The sequence below is a fragment of the Microcaecilia unicolor genome, chromosome 2 (assembly GCF_901765095.1).
Source record: "Microcaecilia unicolor chromosome 2, aMicUni1.1, whole genome shotgun sequence".
NCBI classification, from domain to species: Eukaryota; Metazoa; Chordata; class Amphibia; order Gymnophiona; family Siphonopidae; genus Microcaecilia; species Microcaecilia unicolor.
In genome coordinates, this window is record NC_044032.1 from 489,317,048 (window position 1) to 489,342,028 (window position 24,981).

General features: G+C 43.5%; 1 protein-coding gene across 3 annotated transcripts in view; it reads left to right on the forward strand.

Moving 5' to 3' along the window:
- The first annotated feature begins 1,325 nt into the window (after positions 1 to 1,325).
- The window catches only part of RNF4 (ring finger protein 4), a 172,117-nt gene continuing 148,461 nt past the window's right edge, over positions 1,326 to 24,981 (forward strand). For 2 of the 3 annotated variants that reach the window (XM_030191115.1, XM_030191116.1), the window contains exon 1: positions 1,326 to 1,406. The gene's annotated coding sequence lies outside the window, so the exon portion shown is untranslated. The remainder of the gene's footprint in view (positions 1,407 to 24,981) is intronic. The other variant, XM_030191117.1, reaches the window with a different exon arrangement.

Sequence of the window (24,981 nt, forward strand, 5' to 3'; positions counted from 1 at the left end):
TTCTGAAGCCTCCACAAGTCCCAACGTTCTAAATGCATGGTGGTGAAACCAGGAATTCGCCCGAGTGTTGTCCCCGCCCCCCGCATCAAACGTCATGACGTCGAGGGTGGACCAATGACACTCAACCAATCTCATCGCGAACCCGTTACTAAGCGACGGAATGTGACATAAGACACATCGCGGAACAATGAAAACCAGCAGCACACAGTTGCTACGCGACGTCAACAGCAACGCTAAAAGGACCATATAAATCTCAGTTCTCCACACAAACAACGGACACGGAGGGCATAGGAGGGAAGGAAAAAAACCAGCACATACACACACACTCTCACTCTTAACTGGCTATAATGAGCAACTGACCTGCCACTATCACAGGGACTGCTAGCACCTCTCTCTCTCTCTCACACACACACACATACAGACAGGACACAGAGGGGATGAAAGACAAGGAACGCATCGTTGGGTATGGAGGGGGCGGCAGGGGAGATAAGGCAAGAACTGCCTCAAATGTTTGTGCTGTGCTATGTACAATTATAATGCTGTCTCTTCATTTTGACGCTACCCTTTCACACTCTCTTTCACACAGACGCACACACACACACACACTTACACTGTCTCTATCTCACACACAGCCACACACATATACACACTCTCACACACACACACAAACACACCTCAAATGGTTCAGCTGTCCTATGTAAAATTTCACTGCTGTCTCTTCATTTTCACCCTACCTGTGCACACTCTCTTTCACACAGACACACACATACATATACACACTCTCACTCTCTCTATAGCCTTGCTAGTGCCCGTTTCATTTGTTTACGAAACGGGCCTTTTTTTACTAGTTTGTAATAATTAATAGTGTTTGCTATTGCTTGGGGTGTGCTAAAACCGCGGCAAGCTCCGCCTACTGTCTGGCTTCAGCTCATACAATGGACTAGATAGGCTGAGACTCACTTCGTCTCCTGTTTTAGCCAACCTCCTCCAGTCGAAAGTACTGTGTTTGAAACAAAACGGAAGAAGCATGCATTCAACAACCCCCACACACGACCTCCTCCCCCTCTGCTATTTCTCTATTTCTGTTCTTCAACCCCAAATACCCAGTCCAGCATCTCTCCCTGATTCTAAAATTCCCCACACTCTGTCTCATCCCACTTTCAAATCCTTCAGGTCTCCCCGTGACCAGCCCCGCACAGTTTCGTTTCTCAGGGGCGTCTCGCTACCTCTCTCTGACCTAACGTCTCGCCCAATCATTCATGCCCCCTGATGCGATTTTCCTATTTCCGTTTCCGGTAGGGCGGGACGCTGCGCTAACGCTTCCAAGAAAGACGTTCCCAGTAGCAGAAGTGGTGGGTCGATGGTGAAGGGGCTGGTAACGGGCGACTTCGAACACAAGTTGGAAGGTGGGACGGGGGTTGGCTACTTTGAGAATGAATGAGAGACAGGTTTGGACCGCGGATGGGGAAGCATGCTGCCCAGGGGAGAGCGGAAGATAGAGAGAGATAGTAGATTGCGGGGAGGAAGGGTCTCCTATCCCCGTCTTTTATCTGTATGAAAAAAAAAAAAGTGTTTTGCGTGTATAATGTGAGGGGGATTAAATGCGTGCGACTTGGTATTTCTGGTGCTTTTCTCATTTGCTATTTACAGTTTCCTTGCATCCGTTTTTTGTTTTGTACCAGTTGGAATGGGGATGTCCCCAGGTGATCATATGCTTTCTCTTCACTCCGCTATTTTCTAAGGGTGTTAAACACAGCCCCCCCCCCCCGGTACAGTTGATATTGTACCGTTTACAAAGTTTCTAGTAAAAATATTCAGACGGCTCTCTGCACTAAGCTGTAGTTTTTGTTCTTACAGTAATGTCCTGTTTCCCTTCTCTTGTTTTCACCGCTGTCTATGTAATTTGTCACTGGAATACTTTGTAAATCTACTTCGGAAGGCTACTCAACTTTTCTTTAAAGTACTGCTGCTTCTGGGTCCTATTGATCATTGACTGATATGACAAACAGATTGTGGATCAGATGGGAAATGGAGTGCTTGCAAGATGTGCTTCCTGATCTCTGCAGTTGCTCGCTTTGCTAGTGGTCAGGGTTCATCATTATGAGAACCGGTTCCCACAGGCGTGGATACTAGCAGATTTCCTGTGCTTTGCTTTTGCAAACAGATTTCCTTTAATCCCACCACTAAGAGAGCGTGCCAACTAATGTTGCTCAGACGTTTGGTGGGACAGGTGCTCCGTCAGGACAAGAGAAGAGTCAAGTATATAACCTTATTTTGTTTTTTTGGTCATTTAATTTACAAAGATTGGTGTCTTAGCAGCCACTTGAGAAAAGGGTCTTGTACAGTGGACAATTCATATTACCAGTTGTATTTTTGATAATTGTACACTATACAATATAGGACAAGATAGAGAATCACAGAAAGAAAGCAGTACAGGAATAACATAGCTCCTGCTAGTGTGGAAAAATTAGTCAGGGGGGTAATGAGGGTTGGGATAAGTGAGTAAGAGAGAGACTGAAGATGTAGTGGGAGTAAGTTGAGAGAGAATGGGAGGCATTTGAGCTAGAGGAGGAGAGGTGTTTTAGCAACAGCAAGGAGTCTGAATCCTCTACCATGAATTTCACAATGTGCTGTTGCAGGTGAATTCATTACCAGCTGAATTTTTTTCTGTATGTTCAGAAGTTTCCTTTAAGCACCTCTATTGTAAGATCAGTGGGGGTTATCTACTGAACTGTCATTGGCTTTTTTTATTTTACTTTTATTTTTTTTACCTTAATAGTTCATGGAGATTTTCTTAAATGTATGGCTTGTTTCTCCAATGTAGCACACAAGAACAGAACGCTTTTGAAATTAGAATGATCAAACACTTTGAGACTGACACAGAAGGACTCTGGAGATACTGGTTTCCTTACCCATTATTGTACATAGGACATTGATACTTTACTGGTCAAAAGGCCTATCACCCATGTCTGTCCCCCACCCTCTTTCATAAAGCTCTACTAATTATTCAGTCAATCAAAAACTACAGGAGTTTGTACTGTTTAAACCCAGTGTTCACTATTTTAATCCATCTTCTCTAATGTTTCATAATCATTTTTTGTGGGTGGAGGGGGGTTAGTTTCAACAATTTTATTGATAACAGTTCAAGCAAAAATAAGCAACAAATAAGTACATAAGTATTGCCATACTTGGACAGACCGAAGGTCCATCAAGCCCAGCATCCTATTTCCAACAGTGGCCAATCCAGGTCACGAGTACCTGCCAAGATTCTAAAACAGTACAATACATTTTATGCTGCTTATCCTAGAAACAAGCAGTGGATTTTTCCCAAGTCATTTTAATAAAGTCTTATGGACTTTTAAGAAGCTATCCAAACCTTTTTAAAACCCTGCTAAGCTAACTGCTTTTACTACATTCTCTGGCAACAAATTCCAGAGTTTAATTTGAGTGAAGAAATATTTTCTTAGATTTGTTTTCAGTTTACTACTTTGTAGCTTCATTGCATGCTCCCTAGTCCTAGTAATTTTGGAAAGAATAAACAAGCAATTCACATCTACCCGTTCTATTCAGCTCATTATTTTATAAACCTTTCTCATATTTTCCATCAGCCATATCTTCTCCAAGCTGAAGAGACCTAGCCACTTTAGCCTATCCTTATAGGGAAGTCATCCCATCCCCTTTAACATTCTCGTCACCCTTCTTTGTACCTTTTCTAATTCCACTATATCTTTTTTGAGATGAGTTGACCAGAATTGCACACAGTATTCAAGGTGCGGTCGCACTATGGAGCTTTACAATGGCTTCTAACTTTTGTTTCCATTCCTTTCCTAATAATATCTAACATTCTATTTGCTTTCTTAGCTGTCTCCGCACACTGTGCAGAGAGTTTAAACGTATCATAAGTGATGACACCTAGGTCCCTTTCCTAGTTGGCGACGCCTAATGTGGAACCTTGCATTACGTAACTATAGTTTGGGTTCTTTTTTCCCACATGCATCATTTTGTATTTGCTCACATTAAACGTCATCTGCCGTTTGGATGCCCAGTTTCCCAGGTCTCTTGATCCTCTTGTAACTTTTAACAATCCTCTTGCGATTTAACAAATTTGAATAACTTTGTGTTGTCAGCAAATTTAATTACCTCACTAGTTACTCCCATCTCTAGAACATTTATAAACATGTAAAAAAGCAGCGGTCTAAGCACAGACCCCTGGGGAACCCCACTCTCTACCCTTATGAGAATACTGACCATTTAACCCTACTCTGTTTTCTATCTTTTAACCAGTTTTTAATCCACAATAGGACACTACCTCCTAACCCATGATTCTCCAATTTCCTCTGGAGTCTTTAAAGAGGTACTTTGTCAGATGCCTTTTGAAAATCCAGATACACAATATTGACTGGCTCAACTTTATCCACATGTGTGTTCACCCTTTAAAAGAAATGTAATAGATTGGTGAGGCAAGATTTCCCTTCACTAAATCCATGTTGGCTTTGTCTCATTAATCCATGCTTTTGAATATGCTCTAATTTTGTCTTTACAAGGGAAATAAGCACATGCATGAAGGTCAAGCATATCCAGTAATAAGAGCAAGCTATATCTCGTCATCAATCCATTTTGTACTAAAGTTTTAATTCCCCTGCCCCTCTCACCCTCCCCTACGTGCTATAGTTAATCCAGTCAACATTATTGTTAATAGTAGACCACCGGAATAATGAAGATTGAAAACCTGCAGCAATTTGATTGCGAGTTTTAAATTCATCTGCCCCCCCCCCCCCCCCCCCCCCCCCCCCCCCCCGGGAACACCTATAGAATCAATGTAAATCCTATCATCAAAGGAACCTTTAAGATCCTTTTTCATCAAAGGAGCCTTTAAGATCCCTTTTCCTTCTAAAGGGGACTGGTTTATCAATATGTCGAGATGCTATGGTAAGTGGGACTATTAGCTGAACCAAAGCACACTGTCCATACCAATTAGAGGGTAAAGTGGGATACAGGGTTTTAGTTCTACAATACCACTAGATGTCTGTTCGTGGATGTGAAAAGCTTGAAAAGTCAAGTTTCTCACCGGGGAGTAGACTAGAATTACATGGGGATAAATTTCCTACAAAATAGGAATTTTTGATCTTTTCTCTTAACATACATGTGTGGAATATTGTCCCAGAAACAGGTGTCTTAAACACGGGAGGTACCCTCGCACCTTTGGGTAATAAAGGAAATAGTAAACTGAGGGAAAGGCAAGATTTATCATTATTCTTAGTACCTTGGAGCAATTTTAGCATGCACATAGTTCCATTATAATCATTTATAAGATTCAAAGGGAAAGGAACAGCCAAGGACTCAGGGCGAGAGGAAGAGCAAACATAACAATCAGATAAATTCAAACTATGGGTTGTGAACCGTATCCAATCCATCCACAAATTTGTGTCACCATAACCAGTTTCAAGAGTAAATGTTTCCTTTAGATTAGTTAGGTTGAGAATTCTGATGGGACTTTTTGTTTCAGGGATTTGGGGCGTCAAGGGATTGCTTGGCACAGTATTGGATAGTGAGGGAGGAGTGACCGCAATACGAAAGCGGCCAACAGGATCCGTGTTAGTGGCTTCTATTCCTATACCAAATGTACGGGTCATTGCCTTATACATTCCCTTAAAGGTAATGAGCACAGGGTTATATTTCTCTATCTCACAAGTGGTGGGGTCCACTAATTGTCAAACTGTGGTAATATTTGTACTTAAAGGGTTATCCCAAGCGTGGTGTCCACTGGGTCCAGTGTACCACCATACATTTGACCACTGTGTACAGGGAGATGCATAATTACTCATTTCAGTGTAAGTACATAGATAAACATAGAATTTAGAATACCATCGTTGCCACTCTAAAGATCTACAAGAGTCAATACTGCAAACATCTAATTGCAACGTGAATGTCTTGTCGGTTATAGTAGATTTTATAGTAATCTTAACTGGATAGTGCCCCAGAGCATAATATCTATCCACCTCCTGGGGATCCAAGTCATCTGAATTAATGGTTACAAGGGAGTCAGTCCCCCTTTAAATCACTGGAGTGAGTAAGAGTAGCCGAGTTAAAAAGAGTGGACAGTAAACAAATGACATGCATACTAGTGGTTATTCTAAACAAAAATAATAGTTTTTTTCTAATTTATTTTATTTAATTATTGCATTTGTATCCCATATTTTCCCACCTTTTTGCAGGCTCAATGTGGCTTACAATACTTCATGAATAGTGGAAATATATTAGAAAATAGACATTTAGTGTTACAGGAGAATCTTGGGTAACTTGATAATAAATCATGATAGTAATATAACAAGCAGATATTATAAGACAGTTCTGAATATATGTGGAGGAGTGGTGTGTGTTCACATTTGTTGATCTTTGTGGTATGCCTTATTAAAGAGATGAGTCTTTAGTAGTTTGCGGAAGTTGGTTAGTTCGTAAATCGTTTTTAAGTTGCGCGGCAGTGCGTTCCATAACTGTGTACTCAAGTAGGTGAAGTTTGACGCATGCATTAGTTTGTATTTTAGACCTTTGCAGTTGGGGAAGTGCAGGTTAAGGAATGTACGGGATGATCTTTTAGCATTCCTGGGTGGTAAGTCTGTCAGGTCTGACATGTAGGCTGGTGCTTCTCCGTGAATGATTTTGTGAACTAGGGAGCATATTTTGAACGTGATGCATTCTTTAAGTGGAAGCCAGTGTAGTTCTTCTCGTAGGGGTTTAGCACTTTTGTATTTTGTTTTACCGAATATGAGTCTGGCTGCAGTGTTCTGGGCTGTCTGATTTGCTCTTTACAGCCGGCGTAGAGTGCGTTGCAGTAGTCTAGATGACTGAGCACCATTGATTGTACCAGGTTACGGAAAACCGTCCTTGGGAAGAAAGGTCTTACTCTTTTTAATTTCCACATTGAGTGGAACATCTTCTTGGTTGTGTTTTTCACGTGGTTCTCAAGTGTTAGGTGTCGATCAATGGTAACTCCAAGAATTTTTAGGGTATCCGAAATCGGAAGGTTCAGATTTGGTGTGTTAATGGTGGTGAATTTGTTCGTTATGTTGAGAGGTAAGTTTTAGGCATTGGGTTTTTTCTGTGTTAAGTTTCAGCTGAAATAATAACAAAATTATGGCTAAAGTAAGTAGAAAGTCCTATAATAGTAAGTAATGGTTAAGCAAATATAATGTGGAGTCTTTCTAGTAAAAATAAAATTAATGCTAAAACAAAGGTAAAAACAAATGAGTCCAATAACCATGTGGTTCCAGACACTGCTGGGTCAGTGATATCCAAAACAAATAAAAATAGTAGAGGATCCAAAAAAGTACAATATGTAATAATATTATGCGCGGGTAAGTCTCATATGTACTTAACGGCTGGTGTCACTTCACTCCCTCGGTGAACCTCTTGCCGTACAATGTTGTAATCATAGACTTTAACCCCCGACCTACCAATACCTAAATTCTTTACTATTTATTCCTTTATTCTTAACATTGTATGTAAAGTTCAGGCAATGTGTTACTTATCTTAGCTTGTTCTTAAACGGGTGTGCTCACAAACCCCGACAGGTAGCCTGTTTCGCAATTCTTGCTTTGTCAAGGGGGAGCGCTTCACCTCATCTGTCAGAATACAAGCAAATATACCTTAAAATCCTATAATTATAATGCACTTCTAACTGTTTCTATTCATATTAGTCCCAGCTATCAGACTTACGTTTGATCGTAACACCTCTGGTTTCTTCAACAAGAACCTAAAATGGCGACGGCGTTTTAAAACTTTTGCCGCTACCGGAAACAGCTGATCGCTGGATCCGGTGATGTATACTGACATACCAACTTACATGAAACATCCCCAATGTATATGAGTATTAAGTCCGTTTGGTTCTGTAGTGTTCAATTTATGTATCCAGAAAGTCTCCCTTTGTAATACCTTTCTGTTGTAATCTCCGCCTCTCGACGACGGAAGAACTTGTTCTATAACTGAACATCTTAATGATTCTATATCGTGAACAAACTGTATACAATGCTGTACAAGAGGGGCTCCTAAATTGTGTGCTTGAATGCGTGATAGTCAGCTAAGAACAGCCTTTTCACGTTCTAGTAATTTAAAAGAGATTTTAAGTCCAGCGAAATTACCTGAGAAGGACGGAGAAGACAGACACCGCGATATCACATTACCAGCAGGTCACTTTAAGTGTAAAAAATCAAATTGTAAGACATGTACGATCACTCAAGAGGGAGACAATTTCATACATGCGGGTAAGAAATATATTTTAAAGGGACATACGACATGTAGGACAGTGGGAATCATATATATGATAAGATGCCCATGCGATAAAATATACATAGGAAAATCTATCAGGTCACTACATGTGCGCATGACAGAACACCGTTCACGCATTCAAGCACACAATTTAGGAGCCCCTCTTGTACAGCATTGTATACAGTTTGTTCACGATATAGAATCATTAAGATGTTCAGTTATAGAACAAGTTCTTCCGTCGTCGAGAGGCGGAGATTACAACAGAAAGGTATTACAAAGGGAGACTTTCTGGATACATAAATTGAACACTACAGAACCAAACGGACTTAATACTCATATACATTGGGGATGTTTCATGTAAGTTGGTATGTCAGTATACATCACCGGATCCAGCGATCAGCTGTTTCCGGTAGCGGCAAAAGTTTTAAAACGCCGTCGCCATTTTAGGTTCTTGTTGAAGAAACCAGAGGTGTTACGATCAAACGTAAGTCTGATAGCTGGGACTAATATGAATAGAAACAGTTAGAAGTGCATTATAATTATAGGATTTTAAGGCATATTTGCTTGTATTCTGACAGATGAGGTGAAGCGCTCCCCCTTGACAAAGCAAGAATTGCGAAACAGGCTACCTGTCGGGGTTTGTGAGCACACCCGTTTAAGAACAAGCTAAGATAAGTAACACATTGCCTGAACTTTACATACAATGTTAAGAATAAAGGAATAAATAGTAAAGAATTTAGGTATTGGTAGGTCGGGGGTTAAAGTCTATGATTACAACATTGTACGGCAAGAGGTTCACCGAGGGAGTGAAGTGACACCAGCCGTTAAGTACATATGAGACTTACCCGCGCATAATATTATTACATATTGTACTTTTTTGGATCCTCTACTATTTTTATTTGTTTTGAGTGTACATTTCAGTAGAGAAGTGCCTATAAAATTTGGGTCAGTGATATGGCATTGTAAAATTATGAGCACAAGTTATGAACTATGGAATGGGTTAAAAGGTCAGAGATTGATAGATCTGTATGACTCTGGAATCTATCAGAGATTGATGAGCCTGCATGACTCTCTGGAATTTATGATACCCTTAGGGGCAAGCGGGCCTGGGAAGGAGACTAGTGTAAACAGCAGAAGAATGTTGTTTTAACAGCTTAAGAGAACCAGACGCTGGAAATCAGATGATAATCTGTGAGAAGGACAGTTTGCAGAAAAAGAGTCATGTAAATCATTGTTTGAAACAAACGATATAAGCTGCTGTCTCAAAAGAATAGAGATGCAGATAGAAAAACATCTTATGTAACTATGTTGATCTCTCATGAGAAACTATAATTGTGTCTTTATTTGGTAAGTGAATAAAAGGTACTTTCTCATATTCTTGTAGCTTTGGTTTCTTTTACCCCTCCCAGTTGAAAATGGCTGGTTCATGCTAATTTGGGAAGGGATACAAGCAGCCTAAAAGCATTGGTGACACCGACGTGATTCGAACACGTAGCAACAGCGTAATGTGTCTGCAGCCGTGGTTCTGTCGGAAGCATCAGGGCAATGATGGAGGCGAATGTCTTTCAAATGGACCCAGGACGTATGATCCTGTAATTTTGCCGCAGTGGCTGACAAGGCCTCAATACGGAAAGGTCCAACATAAACAGGGTCTTTCCAAGTTTTGTGGGTGTAGTGTTTGCGGTGTACTAGATCCCCTGTTTTCAAGGCCTTGGGATTTGCTGTACCTGTGAAAGGCAAGACAAAGAGATTATCACATTCTTTAATTGATCCCAGTAAACCGAGTAAGGATCTGGCAAGCAATGATCAGGATTACCTGCAATGAGGCACATTCTACGTCCAGTACACAATTGAAAAGGGGTTGTTAATTTTAATGCCTGAGAAAGAGTAGCATGCAAAGTAAGCAGTGCTAGGGGCAAGGCATCTAGCCAGTTTTTAATGCCATTTGCCATGAGCTGCTGTAATTTTGTTTTTAACAAGCCATTGCTGGTGGGTTTGTAAATGCTCACTGTCCGGTGAGTAATTTGGCAGTCAAGGTGTGAATCAATTCATTAACAAAGTGTGATCCATTATCAGTAGGGAATACCAAATCTGGGAATTATATCATTGCACAAAACCTGGGCCATTACCTGACCAGTTTCTCGGGTGCAGGAAATCGCTTCAACCCATTTACAGAAAGCATCCACACAGACTAACAAAAATCTTTTTCCTTTCACTGGTATTAGCATGTCTGTAAAATCACAGTACTACTACTGTGCCTACTAGTACTACTACTACTACTATTTAGCATTTCTATAGCGCTACAAGGCGTACTCAGCGCTGTACTAACAGTACCAGTGCAAGCCAGGGCCTTGTACAGTAGGTAAGTGGCCGGGGGGTACCACAGTTCCACATTTGGGGGTGTTCAAAAAACATTTGTAACGCCCACGAACGACAGTATGATACATTGACAGCATTTGTGGTGCCCAAATTTTAGAAACAAAGTTATCGTACATAGTACTAGCACTTAAATGCAAGGGATAATGTAAAGAATGAAGTAACAGAAATAAATTTTGTTGTTCTACACAAATTTGTCCAGCATGGTGCACCCATAGACTATGGGAATTTAAACTGCATCCTGCTTGTTTCCACACTCTCAATTCTGTCTGGGTAGCCGAAGCCTGCAGTGCCTCATATAACTAATCCTTGCATTATCTGGGTTTGTTTGGTGTGATCAACAAACATTTGTTCGTCACTACTGTCCATCACTCAGTCTGGTGGAATGTCTAACTTCCTTAGCCAAATCATCTACCATGTGGTTACCATTAATTTCAAAAGAAAACACGCTTTCTTAATGAGTTTTAATCCATTTAATAGCTGTATGTAAATTTTTCTTATGGCGTTCTTGTATCGCCTCAAACACTTTTTATTCCATAGAGGCACATGACTCAAAGGGTGACCAGTAGAGGAGACCATGCCCCTCTGGTTCCATTTACGTATGTGAGTATGCAATGAAGAAAAAACATAATAGCAGTCAGTAACAATAGAGACATCTTCATTCAGTGATTTCTTCTACAAGACATACAATACTGCAGCTAATTCAGCTGTCTGTGCTGTATATCTGAGTGGTATTTGGAATTGTACTATGTCAATTGGAGTCTGTTGGCGTATAATTGACGGCAGCAAAACTAGCATTACCATTTTGACAAGATCCATCAGTAAACCAAACGGGTCCGGTCTGAAGGATCTCGTAATGGATATTCAGGGAGGTAGGTACAGAAGGTAATTGCGCAGTGCACTGGTGTGGAAAAGTGGACTCAGAGATATTTATCAAAGGATCTAAATGTTTCAATTCTGCAGATGTAAGAGGTTGCAATTGATGAACAATAGTAAGACTACCTGGTATTTTTGCAACCTGGACAGAGTCATATGGCTAATATTTTTGTTCAAAAGGCACTTAATATTATGGAAGCTGTGTATGACTACTGGCAAATGAGGGATATAGCTATATAATTTCAATACAGCCGTAGCAGCAGCTATGAGTCCCTTTTCACATTCAGTGAATCCCAATTCAACAGGGGTAAATGACCCTGATAGGTATCCACAAGCTATATCCTCATCATCCTGAGTCATGAGAGCAGCCCAAGTGTGACCAGCATGAGTTATCCACAGATGTACTTCTTCCTTGTCATCAAGCAGATGAAGCTATTACATATGGGTTGTCCATCAGCCAGCAGGGGGAGATAGAGAGCACTCAACTTTTCACAGTGCCTCATGGCCAGCTAGCTCCACTGCTTCTTCAGTATTCTCTATCTCCCCAAGCAGGGTGGCTGCAGCTTCTTCGAGCTCCATCAAAAATCTGCCTGGGGGTGGCTCCTGGCTTGCCAGTTATTAGCCGAGGTGTTAGAGGCTATAGCAGCTTCACTTTGAAGGCACATAGGTCAGCTGTTTCCCTGCCTTACCCGTGCCCCCATGGATGTGGACATATTAGCTTGCTTTTCCCTGCCCTTTCCCACTCAGTGGATGCAGGCACATTGGTTCGTCTTTCCCTGCCTTTCCCACTTATCTGAGCCTCCGGAGTGTTTTTATTTACCTCTTTTGCCTCTGCTTTCCTCACAGCGTCAATAAATAAATAAATAATTAAAGTCGCTTCGTGCTTTAGCGCAGCAATCTTGGAAAAGAGGTTTTTTTCTTGAGATTCTTCTGCAGGACCGGAGCTGTGATACTCGGTCTAGTGAGGTAAGAGTGTTTTCTGACTCCTCTGAGGGGGGGGCTGCGATCGGGATGTTTTTGGCGCGAACCGCTATTTTTGAATTTTACCACCGTTTTCAGCGATGGCTGCGGAGACTGTAAAGCGCTGTTCTAAATGTGGCAAGCGCAAATCAGCAGCGGGGCTCTGTAATTCGTGCTGTACAGACGGTAGAGCTGGCCCAAGCATGGCGAGTGGCGATCTTTCGTGCTCTGAGCTGGCAGCGGATGCCATTTTGGATTTTCCACATGGCGTGGCCTCCGTTGCGACGGAGAGCCCGGAATCCGGGGGGGGGGGGGGGGGTTGCGTCCTCTGAGTGAGGCTAATAATAGAGCTTATAGCCCTGTGCAGGATCCGGGCGGTCAAGGAGCGGTTTTCTCCCCTGATTTTGTTTTAATGCTGCATAGGGCGTACATGCTTAAAAGAGTTCTTCCACAGGGACCTTCGGACCCTCTGCCTGCCCCCCTCCCCCCCCCCCCCCCCCCCCCCACAGTGATCCTGGCCTTTTGGAGTTGGCTTTGCCTGTTTCTTATCCTCCTGATAAACGCAGAAGGGTTAATTCCCCTTCTGAGTGTGGCACATCCCCCCCCCCCCCCGGTCACGCTATGAGGATTCTGAGGGGTCTGGCAGAACTTCTTGGGCTGAGGAGCCAGAGTCGGGTGCAGAATTGCCACAGGAGGTTGATGATCCGTCTGCGGTGAGGATTTTCCACAGCGAGGAACTGCCAGCGCTTATTTCAGATGCCTTACAAGCCCTCTCGATTGAAGATCCTGGGAGTGGTACAGCCTCCTCTGTTAATCCAAGGGTGGCTAGTACCAGAAAGCCTGCTCGAGCCTTTCCTTTGCATGACTCCATCCAAGTGCTTATTTCGGCTCAATGGGCTGACCCCGAGGGACCTTTGAAGGTTGCCAGGGCTATTGGGCAATTATACCCTCTGAGTGAGGAACATTTGGCTCGCTTTGCAATGCCTAAAGTGGATGCCCTGGTCACGGCTGTGACAGAGAACTACCCTCCCTGTTGAAGGAGGTTTTGCCCTGAAGGATATTCAAGACCGCAGGCTTGATTCAGCTCTGAAGCGGTCCTTTGATTTGGCAGGTCTCACTGTTCGGGCGTCTGCATGCAGTTGTTATGCTGCTAGAGCCTGCCTGGCTTGGTTACAGCAGGCAGTGGAACAGCCAGGTGATGGAGCGGAGACCTTATCTGAAGTGGCTCCGCGGATGGAGTTGGCCTTGTCCTTTTTGCTGACGTCCTTTATGATATGGTCAGAGCGTCGGCTAAACAAATGGCTGTAGCAGTGGCGTCTCGCCGCATTCTTTGGCTACGACATTGGGCGGTGGACATGGCCTCTAAGCAAAGGTTGGTGAAGTTGCCCTTTCAAGGCCTTCTCCTGTTTGGTGAGGAGCTGGAAAACATTGTTAAAGGCCTAGGGGATTCCAAACCTCAGCGCTTGCCCGAAGATAGGCTGAAGCCTTCCTCTAAGGGTCAGGCAGTCCACTTTTCTTACAGACCTCGCTTCTGTGAAGCTAGAAGGTACTGCCCGGGGCGTGCTGCTGGGTTCACTTCTCGTGCCCGCTTTCAGCAGAGAAACTCCTTTCGCTCGGACAGACGTTCCGCAGCTGCCGGTTCAAGGCCTGGAGTTCAGGGGCAACCCTCTCAATGATGGTGCGCCGGCCCCCTCCTCGTTTCCTGTCATCGGAGGAAGACTTTCCCTCTTTTTCGAGGAGTAGGCCAAAATCTCCGCAGATCAGTGGGTCTTGGACCTGATCAGAGACGGATACCGAATAGAATTCGATGCCCCGGTGAGAGACGTGTTTGTGGAGTCCCGATGCGGTTCTGCCACCAAACGGGCGGCGGTAGAGGAGACTTTGCACAGTCTGTGCCAGATAGGGGCTGTGACCCCGGTGCCTCCCGCTGACCAAGGTCTAGGCCGCTACTCCATTTACTTTGTGGTGCCACGAAAAGGCGGGTCTTTTCGCCCGATCCTGGACTTAAAAGAGCTAAACAAGTCCTTAAGAGTGCGGCATTTTCACATGGAAACCCTGCGCTCCGTCATTGCGGCAGTACAGCCAGGAGAGTTTCTCACGTCTCTGGACCTGAAAGAAGCTTACTTGCACGTACCAATTTGGCCCCCGCACCAGACGTTTCTGTGGTTTGCGGTGTTGGGAAAACATTTCCATTTTCGGGCCTTGCCTTTTGGCCTCACCATAGCTCCCCGAACCTTCTCCAAGGTAATGGTAGTAGTAGCTGCCTTTCTCAGGCAAGAGGGTATCCGGGTTCACCCGTACCTAGACGACTGGCTCATCAGAGCAGACTCAGAAAAAGAGTCATCTAGCTACAGCCAGATTGGTTTCAGTCCTTCAATCTCTGGGCTGGGTCGTCAATATGGCCAAAAGTTACCTAACCCCCTCGCAATCTCTAGAATATTTGGGGGCCAGGTTCGACACAGCCTCGGGCTATGTGTTTCTTCCCGAGCAAAGGCGGTGCAAGCTTCAGAATCAGGTCCGTCTGCTTCTGAGGATGCCCCGCCCACGAGCTTGGGACATTGTCCAGCTGTTGGGATCGATGACGGCCACCTTGGAAGTGGTGACATGGGCGAGAGCGCACCTGAGACTTCTACAGTATTCTCTACTTCAACGATGGTCTCCAGTATCTCAGGATTATTAGTGCAGACTTTCTTGGCTCCCTGCGGCCTGCTTCAGTATGGAGTGGTGGCTCTCGGACAGCATGTTGCGGCTTTGGAATGCCGCTGGCGCTCCCCGATTGGTGCCTAGTGGTGACAGATGCCAGCCTGAAGGGCTGGGGCGCACATTGCCAGGGGAAGCATGCCCAGGGTCTGTGGAAGTCCGATGAGTCGGAGTGGTCTATCAACCGCCTGGAGTTGAAAGCAATGTTTCTGGCTCTTCTGGCCTTTCAAGTGACCCTGGAAGGATTTGCTGTCCGAGTGATGTCGGACAACACGACAGCAGTGGCCTACATAAATCGACAAGGCGGCACTCGGTGCAGAGCTCTAGCCGTGCAGGCCGAACAAATTTGCCACTGGGCCGAGCTGCATCTACAGTCCCTGTCAGCAGCTCACATTGCAGGTCAGAGCAACGTGCAAGCTGACTAAGCAGGCATCAGATCGATCCAGCGGAGTGGGAACTAGCAGACGATGTATTCCTGCAGATATGTGCCAAATGGGGCAAGCCAGTGATGGATCTTATGGCGACCAGTTCCAATGCCAAAGTCCCGTGCTTCTTCAGCAGATGGAGGGATCCTCGCTGTGCTGGGTTGGATGCCTTGGCTCAACCCTGGCCCCTGGGCTTGCTGTATGTCTTCCCTCCGTGGCCCTTGATAGGGCGAGTGCTCCTGTGGATTCGGCTGCATCCAGGAGAAGTGGTGCTTATCGCCCCGGATTGGCCCAGGAGGCCTTGGTATGCGGACCTCCGACAGATGCTGTTAGAGGCTCCCTTTCCGTTACCTCTGGTTCCACACCTGTTGTCACAGGGTCCGGTGGCCATGCAGGACGCCTGCCACTTTGGGCTTATGGCACGGCGATTGAGAGGGCGCAATTGAGAGATAAAGGCTACTCAAATAAGGTAATTTCCACTCTCCTGCAGGCCCGTAAGTGCTCAACTTCCGTGGCTTATGCCAGGATTTGGCGCCAGTTTGAAGTGTGGTGTGTTTCAAGAGCGCTTTCTCCATTGCAGGCTCCTGTCTCGCCGATTCTGGACTTTTTGCAGGATGGTGTACACAAAGGCTTGGCCTATAATTCCCTGCGGGTGCAAGTGGCAGCATTGGCCTCCCTGCGTGGCAGGGTTGAAGGCGTGTCCTTAGCTGCTCATCCAGATGTGGCACGGTTTCTTAGAGGGGTGCTTCGGCTCCGTCCTCCCGTGCGGGCACCTTGTCCAGCTTTGAACCTGGGGTTAGTATTGAAGGCCCTTCAGGGTGCTTCCTTTGAGCCGCTTCGGCGTGCTTCAGAGAAAGATTTGACACTGAAGGCCGTCTTTTTAGTGGCCATTACTTCGGCGAGACGGGTGTCAGAGCTCCAGGCGCTGTCCTGTAGAGACCCTTTTCTGCAATTCTCAGAGTCAGGGGGTCACGGTTCGGACCGTGCCTTCCTTCATGCCTAAGGTGGTTTCAGCGTTTCACCTAAATCAGCCTGTTTTTCTTCCCTTCTTAGTTGAGGAGGAGTTTCCAGATTCATTTGGGCAGTTGCACCTTTTGGATGTGCGCAGGACTCTGTTGCAGTATCTGCGAATTACAAATTCTTTCAGGATCTCTGATCATCTTTTTGTGCTGTTTGCAGGTCCTCGCAGAGGGTCTTCAGCGTCTAAAGCCACTATTGCCCGTTGGCTCAAAGAAGCTATCTTTTCAGCATATCTGCTATCTGGCCGGGCTCCGCCTGAAGCCTTTAAGGCACATTCCACGAGCGATTTCCTCTTCTGGGCAGAAGCTGGAGCACTATCTCTTCATGAGATTTGCAGTGCTGCAAAAGGGCTTCTAAGCTCTCTTTCGCCTGACATTACAGGCTGGATGTGGCTGCCAGGAGGGATGCGCGTTTTGGAGCACAGGTGCTAGCGCGTGGTGTGGCTTGTTCCCACCCTATTTAGGGATTGCTTTGTTACATCCCATACGTAATGGCTTCATCTGCTTGATGACAAGGAAGGGAAAATTAGGTTCTTACCATGATAATTTTCTTTCCTTTTGTCATAGCAGATGAAGCCATGAGCCCTCCCTGTATGATTGTATTGCAGTGATTCTGATTTTAGGTGCTGTTCTTGTTTCCTGAAGTTATATTCCTTCCTTGGGGAGTCGGAAAACAGTCTTCAGGATTCTTGTTACAGTTATAGGAGGATGAGTTCATTCCCTCCAGTTCATGTTTTGAGAGGATGAGTTTATTCCCTCCAGGAGGATACAAGTATTCCCTCCGTTTATACAAAGTGGAGGACGAGTTTATTCCCTCCAGGAGGATGAGTTCATTCCCTCCTTTTTTTGAGTTCATACCCTTGTTAAGGGGCCATCGTTCGCTGTGAGGAAAGTTCATGTTATTCCCATTGCGGTTTGCCATACTGCTTTGGAACTTTTCAAATACTGAAGAGGCAGTGGAGCTAGCTGGCCATGAGGCACTGTGAAAAGTTGAGTGCTCTCTATCTCCCCCTGCTGGTTGATGGACACAACCCATACGTAATGGCTTCATATGCTATGACTAAAGGAAAGAAAATCATGGTAAGAACCTAATTTTCCCATGGAACACGTCAACCTTGGCTAAGGGTGAGCTTTGTACAACATCCTTACCTAAAGTCACTAACGCTAAGGTTTCAGCATCGGTAAAATCAACTTTTTCATATTTAAAATCATGTCTACCAGACAATTTCTGGTAAAAGGATTTAGTTCTTTCAAAATAATTTGGAATCCATAAACGACATAAATTCAACATACCTAAAACAGCTCTCAATTCAGTAACAGTATTGGGTAGGTGTAATTTAGAAATGAGACGGGGCTTCAGAGACGAGGGCACGTTGCCGAGCACCGATTTCATGTCCCAGAACGTAACCTTAGGCTGTGCCACTTTCAGTTTTTTTCTATTCACCTTGTAAACTTTGACAGCAAAAAATTCAAAAAATCACAGGTAACGCACACAAATATGAAAATCATTAGAGGTAATCAACATATCATCTACATATTGCAACAAGTGAGTCCGTTGAGGCCATACATATTGAGATTTAAATTCTTTGATATGTTGCACTGATGTCTGTAAAAATACAGTAGGGCTGTCAGTAAAACCTTGGGGCAGTCGAGTCCATTGATAAATAACATTATCAAATTGAAATGCGGTGAGAGGATGACTGTCAGGATGTAAGGTAATGGAGAACAAAAGCGTTATGTCAATGGTAGAATGAAAAGATTGTAGGGAAACGCTTCATAACAAAGTAGTGGTATTCTGAACATTGGGAAAAACATGTTTAACAGAATTAAGTTCCCTTAAATCCTGTACAATTCTCCACTGTCCGGGTTCCTTCTTTTGGACTGGAAATAAAGGAGTATTGTAAGGAGAATGACATTCCAATAATTCCTTGATTTAGCAATGTCTGTATCTGGTCTTGAGCTCCTTGGATTACCTCAGGTTTCAACGGATACTGACTAATCTTGGGACCATCAGAACCATCTAATAATGTGATTCGGTGAGGTTCAGTTTTTACTTCACCATAGGATGAATCAGGCGATGCCCATAAGGAAATAGGTAACTTTTGTAAGGCAGTAGAAACAATTTGGTCCATTAAAGTAGCAACAGCAAAAATCAGGGAAGTATTAACAGTAGGCAAAGGTAAATCGAGATGAATCTGGAATTTAAATTGAGTCAGTAAGTCTCGTCCTAAAAGGTTAACATTGCATAAAGGTGCATATAACAGTGGAGCAACTATTTCTTGGTCAGCAAATTGTACTTATAGATTCTAATACTGGTGTGTCTGTAGGTACACTGTTAAATCCCATAGTGGTAATGTGTTCCTTGGATAATTTAAGCTGCTTCACTAGCTGCGGCGGGGCATTAGCTAAAACAGTACATGAGGCTCCAGTATCAACCGTAAATGAGACTGGAATTCCTTGAATGTATAATGTTACCATGAGATCACTATATCCTGCACCATTGTGGACGACTCCTAGTCACTGGGGTTGATCGGGATTGTCTGGGTTCCATAAAGGTAAACACAGGCATGAGTCAGGATTCTGATATCATGATCGGGTATTGTAATTAGAGCCCCCGCTCCTGCACTCAGAGGCGTAATGGCCAATATTATTGCACTGCCATCACTGGATATTAGGGCAGCGAGATGGACTGGGATAATCCTGGGGACCGGCACTGAAGCGGCCACGCCCTGAAAATCCCCGTAAACATCCTCCTAGAATTTCCTCTAAAATTTCGTCTTCCTCTACCCCTCATGTACATGATCGGATTTGTATTTTGAGGAAAGTCCTCAGGTCGTTGGGGAAACTGTTCATCCCTATCAAAAATTAAAGAATCATCATTAGGTATAGGTATAGACCCTAGCCTGTGTTTTGGAGGTTTTTCCTGCTCTATCTGCTTGATCTGAAGGGACATAAGGTGGGTTTGCAATTTTTGTAGTTCTTTACCCTGTTTTTGACTCTTTCGTGAATGACCTACAATGATGGAGAATGTGTTCTTTCATTTCTGGCCATAACTTCTGTGAAATACCAACTGTATTATCTAGAGCTTCCTTGATTTTAGAGGGTAAGGTTTCTTTAAATAAATGGTAAAACACAGGGAGGCCATTCGGAGCATCAAATCGCTCCTCTGTCTCTTCTCTATATAGTTGTAATTTAAGCATGTATTGTTCAATAGATTCCGTAGGTTCCCAATACTGGGAAGTAAAGACGGAAAAGTCCTTGCGTGTGGGATACCGGTTACAAAACCAAAATAGGACCAAACTACAAGGATACACACAAACTCTTCTCACTCGCAAACAATTTTCTAAATACTGCCAATGTCACCTCCAGCAACTCAGATACACCATCAGCAACCAACCTCGCGAACTACTTCAATGAAAAAATCATAAAGCCCCGACTCATGATACCCACTACCACAACGGACTATACAAATATCCTCGAATGTCTAGACCCAAAACCCGGAGAATGCCCAGTAAATCGATCATGGACCGACTTTGACATGCTCTCACCAAAAGAAATTTCACACTGATCCATCTAGAGTCCAAGATGGCGTCCGTGAGAGGAGGTGTGTTGTGAGCACTTTTACTCATCCACCGACCTTTGCTAAGCTTTCTTTCAGACCCCCTAATCTATGGGGAAAAGAAAGGGGAAGACAGGGGCTAAAGCCTCCTCTAGCCCAGTTCTTGTTCCAGCTACGCGACAGACAACAATGGAGGCGTTTTGCGCCCCAACACAAAGACCTCAGTTACCGACCTTGGTTGGGTCTCCGGTTTTTTTCTGGAGACTTCAGCTCCAAGACGGCGTCTTTGAGCCCGCCTCAACAAACGGCACCGCCGAGGCCCGTCGGAGGGATTGTTTCGCAAGGAGAGTTACAGCTGACATCGGCAGCACCTATAGGAGGCCCTGCGGGATCGTCCACGCCGGAAAATTCACTATCTGGACGTAGCTTGAGTAGAGCGTTCCCCTGGCTTCTCCTATTCTGGCGACTCCTGCGATGACCTCTGGCGGATTTGTGAGACCTGCCGTGGTTACTTTGGAAACCCTGTTGGAGGCAATCCAGGCCTTGAGCTCGACTGTGCAGCAATCCACTAATTCATTTAAAGCTGAAGTAGCCGAAATAAAATCTCAACATCATATGCTACATGAGCGAGGTGAAGGTACAAGAAGAAAAATGTGAGTTTAATAACTGTGAGATTAAAAAGCTAAAAGTATGCTCTGGAACACTGATTGCAGATACTGATAAGGTGCAGAAGAAAATTGAATATTTAGAGAATCGGTTAAGACGAAACAATTTGAGATTCCTGAACTTTCCAAAGTCACCAACTTTACCTGCAATAGAAATGTTGAGAGAGTATTTTTTGGAAGTTTTGGGAATACCAACTGATTTATTTCCACCAATAGTAAAGGCATATTACATTACAGGACTGAGATTACCTTCTGTCCCAAATGTACCACAAAATTTAACTGGTTTACTTGAAACCTTGTTGGAGGTAATCACAGAACGTACGACTTTACTATTAACTTTTGCCTTCGAGTATGATAGAAATAGTGCCCTGCGGCTTTACTTCAGAAACATTACTCAACAATTTCTCGGGGCGAGGATACAAGTTTATCTGGATTTGAATAGATCCACACAGAGATGGAGAAAGGAATTCCTAGTGCTGAGGCCACGTACTTTAGCACTGGGAGGAACTTTTACCCTAAAATTTTCCTGTAGATGTTTAATTTCTTTGAATTGTCAACTATGTGTTCTTTGACCCAGTTAAATTGGCACAATTTATTTCCCTTAAGGAAAAGGACACAGCTGAGCGGTCCTTGAAACCGCCAGTTGGTAAATGTGTTCTCCCTCTCATAATATTTCTTTTTGCTAAATATTGGGATAATTCCCTTTAACAGAACTATTTTGTGGACAAATTTAAAAGTTATTTTTCCTGTTATTCAATTTGATAGAATTTGGTATTTTTATTTTTCTGGCATTTATTTTATGTAAATGTATAATTGAAATTTAATAAAGATGTAAAAAAAAAAAAAAGAAATTTCACACTGGCTAGGAAAATACGCCAAATCGCAATGCAAATTAGACATCTGCCCTAACAGTCTAATAAGATCCGCACCCAAACAATTCAAAACAGACCTCACGAAGCATATAAACTAAAGGCTTCAAAATGGACTCTTTCCCACGGATAAAGGAAACTTCCTACTCCGTTACCGAAAGATACTAAAAAAAAAAGCACTGTACTAGTATCTGCAATGAACTCATTCAAACAAGCAATTGCGACAGGCAACAACATCCTCCTCCTGCAATTCGACATGTCCAGTGCATATACTAGAATACTTTGGAGTAGGAGGCACTGTTCTCAAATGGTTCAAAGGATTCTTGACCAGAAGATCATATCAACTAATAACGAACGGGGACAGATCACCACCATGGATACCGGAATGTGGAGTCCCCCAGGGATCCCCTGTCTCACCAACATTATTCAACCTAATGATGATACCTCTAGCCAAACTACTAGCCAGTCAAAACCTCAACCCCTACATTTATGCAGATGTCACAATTTACATCCCATTCAAACAAAATCTAAATGAAATCACCAACGAGATCAACCAAAGCCTCCAAATAATGCACACCTGGGCAGATGCATTCCAACTAAAACTTAACGCAGAAAAAACACAATGTCTTGTACTCGCCTCACAACATAACACAAAAAACTTCAACGCCATAATAACACTGTACTGTTCTCTTCCGGTCTCACAAAACTTGAAAATTCTCGGAGTCACCATTGATCGAAACCTCACTCTTGATACCCACGTGAAAAACACGACGAAAAAGATGTTGTACACCATGTGGAAACTTAAGATTAAAACCTTTCGATACATCTTCCATACCCTGGTACAATCAATGGTAATAAGCCAACTGGACTACTGCAACGCACTATATGCTGGGTGCAAAGAACAGACAAAAAACTCCAGACTGCCCAGAATACAGCCGCCAGACTCGTATTTGGAAAAACCAAATATGAAAGCACAAAACCCCTAAGAGAGAAACTTCACTGGCTTCCACTTAAGGAGCGCATTGCGTTCAAGATATGCACGATTGTACACAAAGTCATTCATGCAGACGCCCCAATCTATATGCTAAACCTCGTGGACCTATCTCCCAGAAACGCCACAAGATCATCCCGCAAATTTCTCAACCTGCACTACCCCAGCTGCAACGGACTTAAATACAAGCTGATGCACGCCACTACATTCTCTTACAAGAGCACGCAGATATGGAATGCATTACCTACAGACCTGAAAGCAATCAAAGAAACAACTACGTTTCGAAAATCTCTGAAAACATTCTTCTACAACAAGGCCTACAATGAAAACCTATAACCTCACTAAGTCCACTCAATTATGAACGCACACACTCTATAACGACCTTAACTCTCTTCCTTCTTCCCTCTCCCCTTCCTTAATCGCTACACATAACTAACTGTATCTGATATCCAGCTGTGACAATGTTATCAAATCTATGTAAGCCACATTGAGCCTGCAAATAGGTGGAGGAATGTGGGATACAAATGCAATAAATAAATAAAATTACGGACGGTTGTCCAAAAAGGGCCCTTAATCTCAGAGAATTTGTCCCCGTCATAAAGATCGGAGGTTACAAGTTGGCCGATTCCGGTGGCCATGAAAAGATCAATTACATTGGCCTGTGGTATACGTTCTAAAAGGGCTTTACTATCTCCTATAGCTGGTATGGAGCCCATGGTTAGTTCCTCAAATGTATGAATCCATTTGGTAACTCCAGCGGATAAATCAGGGAGTTGTTGAATTAAACTAGTTAGTTCCACATTAGAATATGGAGTGTATTCTGTGTGGGTAATACCGCAAGACTGTTTATGAAGCAAAGGCAGTACTTTAGTTGTATTTGGGGAATTTTTCTGTGGGGCTACATATTCGTTGGCATTCTGGTGTTCTGTCCCCAGGAAATTAACCCGCTGGGGGAGGTTAAGTACTCGGTAACTGAAACATATTGGGGATTTGGACAGTAAGGAGGTAATTTAGTGAGACTATGCCGAATCGTATCCATATCATTTTGCATTTCATTAGCGATGTCCTGAAACCTCGATGTTAAACCCATAGGTCCCAAGGGCGTCCCCCTGAGATACATGGGTGTAAGATGAGGCATAGGTCGGTCGATTAATGAATCTGAGCAATGGCTGTGAGACGTCACAGAGGCGATCTCAACAGTATCTGCTGGGTTGTCGGAATTCAGTTCTATGAGATCCACGACTCCTGCAATCTTGACAGTAGTAGTGGATTGGCTGTGTATGGGAATTTTCTTGGTATCCTCTGTCATATCAATTAAATCAGTATAGAGCTTCTGATATCCGACAGCCATGCCACAGGGAAATAATTTAGTTTGGGGCGATTCCCTGGATATAGTATGCTGTAAGCCTGCTCGTATGGAGGAGGGCATGATGGATTGGTGGGCAGTGGTGGTGGAAATGTAGTATCATCTGGTAAAGTTTGGGATGCTAATTGTTTTTCACCCACCAAAATCCATTTATTAATAGCTTGTAAATGTTTCAGTCGGGATTTTCCCTTATTCTGTTTCTCATTGTAAGCAATTGTTTCAATAAGGAACCCTCAAATGAACCATTTGATGGCCAGTAAAAATTAGTTTGCTGTTGATTCCACTTAAACCATTTTTGATTTAATTTAGTAAGTTCGTTTTTCTCTAAAGGAAAGTATTTAGTTACATTTTCAAGGAGCATAGCCATTATATTAAAAACCTAGTATTTGAAAACACCTATTCTAACAATCGAGACTTAGGACCTACTAGAGCTTGTTTTTAAACCCGGTATTTTACTCGCAGCTAAGGCTGATCAGACCCTAGGACCTACCAGAGGTTTCTGCTATTTTAAAACACCTATTCAGACAATAGCGACATAGGACCTTGCAATGCTATTTTAAAACACCTAGCCTGCATGCCAAGTTCAGACCTAGGACCTGCCAGTAATAACAGGAAATAATTTAAAGATGTCACTTACCAATCTTTGTGTTAACACAGTCGGAGTGTCAGGATGCTTGCAGCTTGAATCCGAGCACCATAAAGCTCCCCTCTAATCTACGTCGGGAAGTCACCAATGAATTAAACCCATATAAGTGTTTAGGTCTTTTTACCACCGCTCCAAACCTTCATATATCATTTACCTACAATTTGCAGAGATAAAAGACCAAGGCTGCCGTCTATGAGAAAGGTAATTCACTTACCAAGTATTGATACAATTAATATTGTCTCATGGGAGGATGGAACTACTGCA